General features: G+C 44.5%; 1 protein-coding gene across 4 annotated transcripts in view; it reads left to right on the top strand.

Moving 5' to 3' along the window:
* Positions 1–14,000, top strand: part of KIF16B (kinesin family member 16B) — a 290,777-nt gene that overhangs the window by 222,090 nt on the left and 54,687 nt on the right. The gene's annotated exons all lie outside the window — the stretch shown is intronic.

Here is a 14,000-nt window from a genome sequence, read left to right as displayed (position 1 = left end):
GGTGCCCTGCTGAGCACCCCTGGTTTTCACCTGCACTTCTTGGATAGCGTGCATGTGGGCCCAGCACGGGCCGCCCACGGGACCGGGTCCTTCTTGTCAACAGTGGTCCATTCAGGGCTGAATTAGCTGTTGGCCCTGAGCTGCCTGATCATGACCTACTACTTTGTATCTCTAGGTAATGCTTTTATCTGTTCTATCGTATTTATTTATCCCATCTGTCTCCAGCATGCCTTATAGGTTATAGGACTTTATTTAGCACATCTTATGCATTCTTTTGTGTCTGGAAAGCTGCCTGTGTCCTGCCCTCTGTTCTGGCACATATCCTGAGGTTTATTTACCTGTCTCACCTGAGCTGCTGGCTTACTTACTGGCAGTGCTCAGCCCCTCTGAGGAGCTTCATCCGTCCTCTGTGGCAGAGCTGTAAGTGCTCAGGTAGCACTTAGACTCCCCCTGTGCTGCCTGCTGTCTTACACCCCTGTACTCACGGAGCCTCTCAGAGGTTTGTTCCTGGCTAAACCCTTCAGGCAGTTGCGTTTGCAGCCTCTCTTCAGGGGAGGACACCATCATCTATCAGGCATCTTCCTCAGCCCGGGCACTTTGCCAGGCATTTCCGCAAATGTGGAAGCTATACCAGGATGGGGGTATTACTTGCATTTAATGAACTAGGCCATTATGAGTGATTTTCCCAAGGCCACATGGCCAGTGAGGAGATCCATACTGGTTCCTTTGCTTACTCATTTTAATGTGCCTTATTTATTTATTTATTTATTTATTTATTTATTTATTTAAGGTTGAGAGAGAGCACAAGTTGGGGAGAGGGGCGGCAGGAGGGAGAGAGGGAGAAGGGAAAAGAGAGAGAATATGAATCCCAAGCAGGGTTGATGTTCATTGTGGAGCCCATGCAGGACTCTATCCCACAACCCTGGAATCAGGGCCTGAGCTGAAACTGAGAGTTGGGATGCTCAGCCGGACTGAGCAACCCGGGTGCCCCGATGTGCCTTCTAAATTTCACTACTTTCTGCTCTTTTTAGGAGTCGATGCCATATTTTAGTGTTGCCCCGGATGGGGGGCCATTTCCACATCCTTGCCTACTTTCAAAACCTATTTTTGTGTGCATTTTTTTAGCTCGAGTTCTGGCCAAGTTACAGGCCCTCTGTAAATTGGGGCTATTAAGAAGGCTCTGACAGACCTGGAGAATTTGATGGTGGAGAGACCTGCCAGGGAGCATGAAGAGAGGAAATGCCCAGAAAATGTGCACTTTGCGAGTTGGAGCAATCACATTTACAGTCAGAGAAATTTCTCTTTATTTGGCAGAACAGAAATAAGCGCCATTCCAGTCTGTTAGATAAACTGTGCACACATACATCTTTCAGAAATACTCCCAACTTGATAGAATATAAATGTTCAGAAGGATTTGTGTGTTGGCATCTGAATCTCTGCTTATTAGTAACTTGATAGATTCTCTCCCTGTATGTGTATTAGCATAGTCGAGACAAATGGAGTGTTGCATAAGCTGCGGTCCATCTAGATCCCTTTGTGTGTTATTTTCAAACATAAATAACAAGTCAAAGAAATAACATTGGGACTGGAAGAATCATATTTTATTCTATTTGTTTAAGCACCTTCCCATCTTTTTGAGAACTTTGTCTTTCGCTACAAAAATTAAGACAAAACCTTTTTCCCTTCCCTTATTTTCACACAGAGCAACTCATCTTTTTATATCACTTTCACTTGGGGCAGTTGTGTTTGCCTTCACAAAATAAATGCTGCACATATGAAAAATGGCAAAGAAGAAATGAGATTGAGTCATAAGCGCAGAAGGAAAGCAGTCAACTTGGTTTGGCCATGCCTTGAATTTTCATTTCAAGTTTGTTTTTTCCCTATAAGAATATATTAATAATTCTTCTTCCAAAACTTTAGAATTTGGGGAGGGAGGTTTAACATCTCTTCCTGGAATAAAATTGGTTTTAAACTAAATCACAGGGGTGCCTGGGCGGCTCAGTCCGTTAAGTGTCGGACTTCAGCTCAGGTCATGATCCTGTGCTCCATGGGTTTGAGCCCCGCGTCAGTCTCTGTGCTGACAGTTCAGAGGCTGGAGCCTGCTTCAGATTCTGTGTCTCCCTCTCTCTTTGACCCTCCCCCACTCACCCTCTGTCTGTCTGCCTCTATCTCTCTATCTCTCTCTCTCAAAAATATGTAAACAGTAAAAAAAAAAAATTTTTTTTTTTTTTTAATTACAAAATGAGGGTCGCTGAGTGGCTCAGTTGGTTAAGCATCCGACTCTGGGTTTCAGTTCAAGTCATGATCTCACAGTTCGTGGATTTGAGCCTTGTGTTGGGCTCTGTGTTGACAGTATGTACCTTGCTTGGTATTCTCTCTCCCTTCCCCTCTCTCTGACCCTCCCTCCCTCTTTCTCTCTCTCACAATAAATAAACTTTAAAAAAATAAATCATAAAATGGTTTGCACTCCCATTTTTGCAGTTGCTATCCAAAGATACCCCTTGCCTTTGAGTGGTGCCTAAGAAAAGACCTGTGATCACAGTGCTAGGAGTTATCATTTATTGGGTGCTAAAACACCCTGCTAATTGTTTCACATGTTTTTCATTCATCTGTAGTTTAGTATCCTGAGCCCATTTCACAGATGAAGAAACTGAGGCCTGGAGGAGTTGTGTAATGGAGCCCAGGTCACACAGCTAATTAGTGACTAGACTAAAGTTAGGATCTGAGTCTGTCTTCATCCAGAGCTTTTCACTATTCCATTCTCCAGTGATGACTGGTAGCGCATTTGCATTCTGGTCTTTGCCTCTGAATACCTCGGTAATTGGAAGGAAAATTGGTTAGGCAATTTCCCACAATTTTAAAGTAGAATAATTTCCCCTATTCCTCACTGGTTTTGAAGAGGTGTTAGGGGAAGGGAGAAGTACTTATTAGTAATGATCTTGTATTTTAGTGTACACTAAAATAAACGAAATTATCTCAAGTTTGAGGGTGCTGAAACTGAAGCATCGAGTAGTTGTAATTTCTAGTTATTGCAGAAGGCTGATTCTTTGGTCAGCGAGAAAGCTCTATTGGATCTTGCACCACTTCATAGTTACGTAGATGTGATGTAAGTCAGCAGTCGGCTTAGGCTCTTTTCTTCCCGACACACTGCATTCGGAGCAGGTTTGGAAGCCAAGGGCTCTGGGGTACTTCATGTACTTGGTGCTGCATCTTCACGGAAGGATGTTTGGGGAGTTTCCTGGATAGAAGGCCGAATGATCTTACCTTGGCATGGGCCTCCTACTTTCCGAAATCTTTATGCTCCAGCTCCATACATCTCCCATCCATGTCACCAACAGCCAGGGCAGATCTGGGAGTGGATTATAGACTCCTCTCTCCTTGCCCAGTGCACTGGCTTGAAGACCGTGCTCCTGCTGGGGCCTGACTTCTTGACTCAGGTGCCCTGGAGACCGAATTTCCATTGTTGGTAGCCTCTTGGTTCATGGGACCACTGTGATGCAGGGGGATGCCTGGTCACTTCAGGATCTCGTTACACAGAGTTCATGGGCATGATTCAAATGGCAGCTAGTCTCTTGCCTCCTGGGTGGTTGCTGACACAGTGTCTTTTCCTTTGTGTCCACTTGGCTACAGAGCTCAGCACTCCTCTGGGTTTCTCAGAAAGAAAGGCGTATAAACTTGCCTGAAATTTCCCCAGGGAAACCAAAGAAGGAGGTGCATTGCACATCTCAGAGCAAATTACTGAAAATACCCTGTTAGCTAATTATGTTCTCCCAAACATAATGTTCTCCAAAATTATGTTCACCAGCCTTCCCACTCCTGCTTCCCAGATACCCTTTGGGAGCTCCAGCTGCTGCCCCCTTGCTAAGTGAAGATTCCGCTCAAGCCTACTTCTTAGGCCTTTTTTTTTTTAAGTTTACATACCTGAAGGACCTTGAAGTTCAGAAACAAATGCTCTGAAGTTTAACTAGGACCCACCCCTTTAAAGGCAACTTAGAGACCACCTTTTGTTTCTTGATGTGTTTTGGGGGAGTCTTCATCTACTCTCCCTGTCCCACTCACTCTCCTTACCCCAAATCTTTTGTCACGGTATTTCTTCTCAATGGGCAGAATCCTCTCTCCAAAAGGAATTTGATAAATGACCTTTTGTCTTTCTTTGTTTTGCAATTCGTTACCCTCTCCCTTTATCTCCTCTAATGCATACTTTCTAAGAACTTGAAATAGCTACAGGTAAGTCAGAAACAGACTAAAATGCAGTTCATTCCACGGCCCACATTGCAGGAAAGAAAGGGAATTGGAAAATGCAGTAGAAAAGTATTAAGGTGCACCTGGGTGGCTCAGGTCGTGATCTCACAGTTCGTGAGTTTGAGCCCTGCATCGGGCTCTGTGCTGACAGCTTAGAGCCTGGAGCCTGCTTTAGATTCTCTCTCTCTCTCTCTCTCTCTCTCTCTCTCTCTCTCTCTCTGCCCCCTCCTCACTTGTTCTCTGTCTCTCTCTCAAAAATAAATAAAAATTAAAAAAATTTTTTAAATTATTTATTAAAAAGAGACCATGGGCTCCACTGTCTCCATTGTTTATTATTTAATAAATACTCATTCGGTACATAACATATGTAACATGTAACGTAGTGGTTCATTTTTGTTTTGTTTTGTTTTTTAAAGACCATGATGGAACTATCAACATATTGAAGGACAGAAAAGATGAGTAAGCAGTTCATGTGCTCTAGGGTCAACGAAGTGGGGGAGAGAGAAACATGCAGAAAACTAGAACAATGCAAAGCAAAATGGGGGTCAGGAAGAAGCAGTCAGGAAGATAGCATTTTTGTTTACCTAAGGCAGATGGGGGGATTTCAGTGAGTTGGAAAAGAGAGGGAGGGCTTTTGAGGCAGTGAGAAAGGCAGGGTAGAGGCCTGAGGGCAGTCAGAGATCAAGGATCTGTGCTAAGAGGAAGCAGTACACCTGAGGCCAGGCTGGAAGGGGGGGGGGGGGGCGGGAATCTCAGGTAGAGAGTGGGAACAATGAAGTGAAGATGAAGAGGTTTGGTGGGGGATGGGGAGGCAGGGAATGAATGTAGCAACAGTCTTATTTTGAGAGGGTTTGAAATGTGCTCAGGAAGGTGGTTTTGGGTGACCCTAATCACCTCAGAAAACATTATCACTGTCCATGAGGACTGGAAATCTAGAAAATTTTGAACTACTCCTTGCAGAGAATGTAATCTGGAAGGATTTCCAAGTAGGAGTGACCCTGCTGAGTCAAAAGAGCATAAATTTCATACTTTCTGCTTTCTGTGGGAGGCAGCACACAGGAGAGAAAGCGGGCACCCTAGACTGCCTGATTTGGGGGGGTTATTCTAATGTGGCCCCACCAGAAAAGTCCAGGGAGCTGGGGAAATGAGGTCACCTCGCTGGTCCTCCAGTGGCAGGAAGACTGACCTGGAATCCAGCCTGGGCCTAGGAGGAGTGATCAAGAGGGAAGAGGTGAGCTAAGAGACCAGAAGAGGTTACGAGCATCCCAGTGAAGACAGTGGACTCCACAAACGTAGGGCGAGCGTGCCCATTCGAAACCCTTTGAAGGATTTGGCCATCTTAGAGGTGGACCAGAGCAAGGAGTTACAGGATGATGGGCAGGCTGTGGTTAGTGAGGTGTTGGCCTCTTTTTCCACTTCCAGTTTAGTTCCATTTTGACAGTTGTCTGAGCTTTTCATTAAGTCTGATGTATTAACACTTCCGACCATACAGATTCCAGTGTTTGTAAGAAGGTTCATGTTCCCTTGAACGTGTTCACAGTTGTGTTGCTGAAGACTATATTTTGCAAAAATCTGACAAAACTTTAGTATAATGTTTTAGCATAAAAACTTTTAGGAAATATTAGGTTGGCGTTTTGACGATTTCTTCCAAACTATTACGAAGTAGAAGGAATTTTATTTTTACATACTTCAGGTACCTCCTCAAAATGTTGTTTGAGAGAATTCCACAAGTAACTATTTACATGGAGGCCAGCTAGAAGAGTTTTCTTTGGGTGAAAAATTATAGATTCTCGTCCTTACACAGATAGATACATGCAAGGGAATATATACTGATGACAGATCTTAAAATCGGCAATTCTCAAACCAGCAAAATATGTATATAACATAAATTTGTGGAAAGCACGCAATCGAGAATTGTTTATAAGTAAATGCAGTTCATCTTGTGGACATGTTTATGGTGTTTAAGTTGCACTTGATCATTTTATGGCCCAGAAAAGATGGATTTGTATCAGCAGAACCATTCAGTGAGAGAGAAGTAATGAATTTGCTCCTCAAAGATACACAGTAATGATGCCCTGCTTTCTCAACACTGAAGAAAATAATCGAATATTTTGGTCTGATTTATCTGTTGTAGTGATCTGTCCCTTCTCTGCATCAACACCTTATCTCATGCCCAATTTTAATTTGGGGCAAAATGGGACTTTAATATATATCTCTCCTTTTTGTGTAGTTTGTCCAAACCTCATCTTGAAGGGGTTTGACATTTTCCTTGGAGAGATGACACATGCGGTCGCCTTGCCACCCACTTCTGCGGTGATCATGGCTGGCCTTAATTTTTCATCATCCTTGTCTTCAATCTCTTTCCATGTTGATAGACAAGGGGAGATTTAGATGGTTCATATATGAAGTAGGAAGCTTGAGCTGTTTCAATCCCTGTACTTAACCTGGCTAATTTAGAAATCCCTCTACATGTCACTGTAAGCTTAGGTTACAGATACATTGAAAAGGCACCATATTCTCCGTGCAGTTAAAAAAAGAAAGCATAGTATTGTGTGACTAATTCAAATAATCTGATTCAGATGAACCTCCAAGAAACCACCAGCACAGACTGTGTGGAGCCACAATTGCGGCAGGCTTTGTTCACCATTTTGGTTGCCCTGGGCCAAACCTGGCACTCTTACCTGATTGGAAAAGCAAAATAATCTTAAGAACATCTTTCAGCAAACTACCAGTCCGGCACATAGTAGTAGCTCAATAAATGTTTATCTCTGCAGTGAGAGTTCTCCTACTTCTACCCCAATTATTGCCAAAGGCTCATTCCCTTAGAAGGCTTAAAATTCTGGAGGGTAGAGAGGCATTCATATAACCAATACCAGTTCTATAAGTTAATTAGTACAACTTTAATTATATAACTGATACCCTGTGATATGTGCTCTGGTTAAGCATTGAGTACACACTAAGAAATCACGGAGGAGGGAATGATTTTTCCAGGGACAGAAGAGGAGGAAGGAAGCTGCCAAGGGAGGGACTGTGGTTTGTTTGGGCGCGGCCCTGGAGGCTGAACAGAAGCTCTCTAGTCATAGAATGGAACTATGAGAGGCCATTAAAAAGACCCTGCAAAAGACCAATGAATACATCATAGTTCTGTGTTGAGTGTGAGATTCTGTGTGAAATGTGAGATTTCTGATCCACCGGGAGCTGAGGGTAGAAAGGTAGCATTCGGTCAGCTTGGAAAAGTCCCTGAATGCCATACTAAGGGCCCTTGGCGTTGAGAGAGGGTGGGAGGCCAGTCAGCCGCCATATTTTGATCCTGGACCAGCAATACTACAAGTAGTTTATGGCATGGGTGCTTACCCTGAATCCCCTGAAAGGTTTGTTAAGACACGGGTTTTGGGGCGCCTGGGTGGCTCAGCCGGGTAAGTGTCCGACTTCAGCTCAGGTCATAATCTCACAATTTGTCGGTTTGAGCCCCGCATCGGGCTCTGTGCTGACAGTTCGGAGCCTGGAGCCTGCTTCCGATTCTGTGTCTCCCTCTCTCTCTGCTCCTCCCCCATTCATGCTCAGTCTCTCTCTGTCTCTCAAAAATAAATTAAAACAAAACAAAACAAAACATGGGTTGCCAGGCCCCACCTCAGAGTTCCTAATTAAATAAGTGTGGGTACAATGTCCGAGCTTGCATTTCTAACAAGTTGCCCAGTGAGGCCGGTGCTGCTGGTCAGACATCACACTTTGAGAACCAGTGATTTAGACTATAGACTGAAACCTCGAGGATTGAGGTCATTCAGATCTGTATGTGGGTTTGTTGACTTGAGTTTATTAAAATATCAAGTAAGATAGGCAATAAAATAAATCATTACCCAGAATGTGCCAATAATGATCTTCATTGTTCAACACTTTGGAGAAATTGTATATACGGTGTTAATGGTTCCACAGAGTCCCCTTCCTTTTTATTAATAGTGGGACTCTTGGAGTCACCAGCATAGCACAGTGAAAACGGGGATGCCTCTGACACCTGTACAGACCTTATCAGGCCCAGTTCAAAGGAGTACATGTATAAAGCTGTGGACAGGCCTCTGCACATTGGGCCATCTTTCTCTGTCCCCTCCCAGCTCTGCACACCACCATGTTAGCATCCCACATCCCACTGTGAGCTCTGGGGGCTGATATCAAGAAAGTGGAAGGAAGTACATTGGATACCTTTCTGGGGATTCTCTCAAGGACTCCGTCCTCTCCTTGTTGACTTGTTATCTGGTGCCCAATGCTCTCGATTCTGCTGCCCAGGAAATTACTTAGCCATGTCACCTCCTCCCCAGGATTTGGTGTGTGTATGTCTTATTAGAGACATTGGTATCCCTTATAGAAGCACTCTTCTGGGTCCACTGTGGGAAAGGGGAATGAACCCCTAGACGGTGAGGTAGATTTCATTAGAGATTTCAAAAGGTGGTCCCACATTAATGAGCTGAGAAAACAAGGTAGAAAAACCATAGGCCAAAGCCCCACAAGCGAAGTGCCCACTTTACTGTATCTTTATCCTCATTTTTCCTTGAGGGCATCTCTTCCACCCAGAGAGATGAAAGAAGTATTGCTGTCTCATTGTCACCAAGAGCCTGAACATATGTAAGACAAGTCCACCTTGGAGCTCCCTCTTCCTGCTCTTCATTTAGGATGCCTGTGACATGCCAAGTACTCTTCTAAGGTGCGGTGAAAACCAGCGAAAAATGCCACCTCTCCTGGAGCTTACATTCCAGTGGAGAAGGTAGACAGAAAACAAGATACCGTGGTGGGTAGTGAGTAGTGCCTAGTATAACAATAAGTTGGAGAAGAGGAGCAAGTAGTGTGGAGATGGGAAAGGAGGTGCGGTTTTAGATAGTATATCCTGAGAAGGTATAAATGAGAAGGTGACTTTTGAGCAAAGACCTAAAGGAAGTGAAGGAGCTAGTCATGTGGCAAGAGTATTCCAGAAAGAGGAAAAATCTCATGAAAAGTCCCCGAGGACATACCTTCTGTGTCGCACATTTGAAATGTTCCAGATAGGCGAAGAAACCAGAATGAGCAAGGGAGTGTGTGGTTGGAAATGATGCTGGGAAGGAGACAAATCCTAGCGATCCTTGTAGGTCAGTTGAAGAACTTGAATTTGCACCCTGAGTGATATGGGGCAGCTTGGAAGGATGTCCACTTCAGGCAAAGAAATGGCCCCATCTGACTTCATTTTTGACAAGATCGCTTTGGCCGCTGTGTGAGAAGGGAAAGTTGGGGTTAGGGGAGAGCAGAAGCAAGGAGATCCACTAGGAGGCTCTTAAAAATAACCCACAGAAGAGAGGGTGGTGGCTTAGACTGAGATGTGAGCGGTGGTCATGTTGAGCACTGGGCAGAGTCTCATTACATTTAGGAGTTAGGTGGAAAGGATTTGCTGACTGAATGGATATGAGCTGTGAGAGAAAGAGGAACATCAAGGATGATGCCAGAGGTTTGGGATTGAACAGGTACAAGAGTGGCATTGTCATCTACTGAGATGGGGACGCGGGAAGGTGAGTGAGTTTGGTAAGTTCAGCCATGTTAAGTCTGAGATGCAATTAGACATCCAAATAGGCAGTAGGATATACGAGTCTGGTTTCGGGGGACAGATATGAGCACCCAGGGAATCATCAGCATATACATGTAAGCTATGAGATGGGGATGAGATCATTAAAGGAGTGAGTGCAGGTAGAAAATAAAACATGTTCAAGGACAAAGCCCTGGGACATATTGATGTTTAGAGGTCAGAGAGATAAGAAATCTCAGCAAAGAAAACTAAGGTAAGGGAGTGTAGCCATCTGGAAGCCAAATGAAAAAGGTGTTGCAAGGAGGACCTGTCAGATACATCAAATCCTGCTGATACATGGAGTATAATCAAGACCAAGAATTAACCAGTGGATTGGAAATATGGAAGTTGTTGATGACCTTGGTAAGAGTAGCTTGAGTGGAATGCTGTGTAGATTGGAGTGGATTCAAGGAATAATGGTAAGAAAGAAATCAAGATACCAAGAATAAACTCTCAAGGAGATTTGTTATGATGGGAAGAATAGAAATGGAGTGGTAATTAGAAAGGAAAGGGAGGCCAAGGTGGGAGTTTAAGATGACAGACGTAAGAGCTCGTATAGATGCCAATGGGAGTAATCTAGTACAGGATGGGAATGTGTTGGTACAGGATAGAGAAGAGAAAATTGTGTATTGCAGTATCCTTCAGCAGGCAAAAGAGGATGTAATCCAGTGTTTAAGAAGAGGGTTTGACCTTAACAGGAGCACTGATCCGTATCTCATGCCTGATAACAGGGGAAAACATGAGGTACAGGGTAGATGGTGGCAATGAGGAGACTCGCTTGAGGGTGCCTGTGGAAATGTTCTTTGGATTTCTTTCATTTTCTCAATGCAGTTGGAATTAAGGTTATCCACTGAGGACCAGGAGAGAAGTGATGGAGGCTTGAGGAGAAAGATGGGGTAGATTTTTAGAAAACTTACCTAGGAGAAGAGTGGATGGAACTGGAAAATGAGGTATGACTGGTGGGAGGCCTCCAGGCTGACTGAAAAGTGTGGACTGTGACTTTTAGATGAGACCAGTCAGTCCACTCGGTGGCGTTTTTTACTTCAGCCACATTCTACTAGGCAGATGCAGGACCATGTTGCATTTCACCAGGGCTATGGTTTAGTTCTTAGTCCAGGGAATTTCAAGAGCAGGATGAAGAGGTTTGAGGTGGAATGCAAGGGAATGGTGGTCATGATTGCCCATGGTTTCCAGGTTGAGTGAGGAAGGAACCAGGCAGAGGTCGAGGACCAGGTCACGGTCCTCGGTCCACGGTCGAAGGATCATCTGTGTGTTAATGGAATGGACAAGATTCATGACAGCAGTTCCATAGTGTTGGCGTGGATGACAGTGAGCAGAGCCCAAGACCTTCAGGGAGTTGGAGAAGTGACTAAGGTGCATCGGCCCCTGCAGGAAAGATGGAGCGCAGGATCGGAAGGCATGAGCTTCACAGAGGAGGGATTTCAGAATGGACAGAGGAATGATGGTTTGAAAGTTGGGTAGGAGAACAACAGTGCCTTCCTACATCCCAGCAGAAAATAGCCCCTACTTGAGAGGACTGCAGGCCAAGTGATTCTTCAGGGGAGAGCCAGTTTCCAGTTAGAGTGAGGATGAAGGGGATGTTTCTGGAAGAGGCTAAGGATCTAGGGTGTTTTGCTGGTGACTGGTTAGGAGTTCAACAGAGAGCCAGGGAGCAGTAGAGACTGAGGGATGAGGGAGTTCTAGGCTTCTTTGATGACTTCCTATGGAATTCAAAGTCCCAACCCAGCAAGGTCTCACCTGTGAGCATCCAGCGTCTTCCTGCTCCCAGGCCCTGAGTGTGGCCCCGTTAACGTTCTGGGTTCTCTTGACAAGTAGACAGCATCGTGGCCCCTCCTGTTACAGTTCTCTCTTGGATACCTGGTTTGCATCCAGCCAGAGCAGTGTATTGCTGTGTTCTCACCCTAAGGAAGTCCTCACACCCATGCTGATTGTGGTGGCCTCCCTCACAGTGCTTCAGTGTGGTCTATTGAAGAGGAGAGATCAGAGAGAAAGCTCCCCCTCCCCCAGCTTAGCCACAGGGAGCAGTGTGGTGACTTGCGTACCAGCCTTAAAAACTTATAGCTGCAGAACTGTACTGTTTTTATTTAATTTAATGCCTTTTATTTTTTTGTAAATATACTTACCTTTTTTATTTCCTTAGAGAAATAACTTTTTAGGGGGAACTCATAAGAAGAAACCTGCCACAATTTTAAAAAAATCATTGAAAATAATGAATACATAAGGCTATATTTCATTCTTTCTCATTGCCACATAGTATTCCATTGTGTATGTAAACCACAATTTCTTTATCCATTCGTCAGTTGATGGACATTTAGGCTCTTTCCATAATTTGGTTATTGTTCAAAGTGCTGCCACAAACATTGGGGTACAAGTGCCCCTAGGTATATGGCCTTTTGGAGCAACGTGGATGGAACTGGAGAGTGTTATGTTAAGTGAAATAAGTCATACAGAGAAAGTCAGATACCATATGTTTTCACTCTTAAGTGGATCCTGAGAAGCTTAACAGAAGACCATGGGGGAGGGGAAGAAAAAAAAGAAAAGAGAAGGGGGGGGAGCCAAAACATAAGAGACTCTTAAAAACTGAGAACAAACTGAGGGTTGGTGGGGGGTAGGAGGAGGGGAAAGTGGGTGATGGGGGAGGGCACCTGTTGGGATGAGCACTGGGTGTTGTATGGAAACCAATTTGACAATAAATTTCATATTAAAAAAAGAAAAAAGAAAATAATGAATACAGAACCAGAATGCTGAACATTTTTTTTAAAAAGTAAAAGTACATGCTCCTGTAACCTAAAATCATCTCACTTGCCACTTTGGGAAATGAGCGAACCAAATGGCTGAGACTCAAGACTCACTCCTCCCAAAGCTACCCGCATGGGTATTCTCCCCACTATTGCTTCTCCCTTCCTACTGATCCCCTGTGGTTTATATGTGGGAGAGTCAGGTTGAATGACAGTGCTCGAGAAGGGCATTGCTGTAATGTGCAAGATAAGATTTCCCATAAAGGGATAAGACCCATGCGAGGGCCCTGCGGTGGGAAAGAGTATGTGCTTTCAGGGAGTATGCAGGAGTGAAGACACCTAAGGGGGGGGGGGGGGAGGCTTGAAATGAGGCTGCTGCAGGCAGTGGGTTAAAAATTTTAAATTTGGCTCTTTAAAATTAAAAATGTGGGCTCTTTTCTATGGCAGTATGAAACTACCACAGGGTCTTTAGGGGGGCGGAGTGTGTGGAATAAAGCTACCCTTGCAGTTGTGCAGAGAAGGGATTGGAGGGGGCAAATGTGGATGCAGACAGCTGGGGGAGGCCCTGGCAAAGGCCATCTGAGACCCGCTGGCCCAGAGCGAGATGGTGATGATGGTGGAGGATGGAAGGATAGAACTCTAAGAAATGTTTACAAAGCAAAAAGAGCAAGACCTAGTACTCGTTGGACCTTGGTCACATTGGTGGGGAGGAGGGGATCAGGTGTGGCCTCAGCATCTGTCTGACAGGGCTTGCTGGATGGTGGCAAAATACACCAGATAAGAACTAGAGACTAGAGAGAGCATGTGGAGTTTGGTTTTAGACAACATGACCTTGAAGTTCCTATGGCGTGACATCTAAAGAATGATGTCTCCAACTCGGGTACATGGGTCTAGAGCTAGGAAGAAAAGTGGGAACTGTAATAGGCATTTGAGACTTGTTAGCCTGTGATTGTCCAGGCTGGTGGTGTCTACCAGCCTCCCCTTGTCACCGTGATCTTGATTATGTGAGCTGATGTGCCTCAGGACCTTTGCATGTGTACCAGTTAGCACATTCAACAGGAACTATAAGTTCAACTACCAGTTAAAGATTGGACTGAGAATCCCTCCTCTAAAATAAAGCCAACTATGTTGTATGTTTTTATGCTAATAATTGAGTTACAGATTTTTTTTTTCTCATCTTTCTTTGTCCTCTTTCTCCTTCTACCTTCTCTTCCTCCTTTTCCTCCTCCCTTTACTTCTTGGCTTCTCCTTCTCTCATTTTTTCCCATCCTATCCACTATGGTGGCATGTGGGAGCCTGCACTGACATTTTGTATGGGCACAGTGCCATAACAGAAAGGTCACCCTATGGGATTTACTTTCTACCACCCAAGTGCAGAGTAAAGGGACACTTTTTATAAGCCATTAAGAGGCGACTGT

This window comes from Lynx canadensis, chromosome A3 (genome assembly GCF_007474595.2).
Source record: "Lynx canadensis isolate LIC74 chromosome A3, mLynCan4.pri.v2, whole genome shotgun sequence".
NCBI classification, from domain to species: domain Eukaryota; kingdom Metazoa; phylum Chordata; class Mammalia; order Carnivora; family Felidae; genus Lynx; species Lynx canadensis.
Note: the sequence above shows the minus strand (reverse complement) of the source record. Positions and strands in the feature narration are given on the sequence as shown.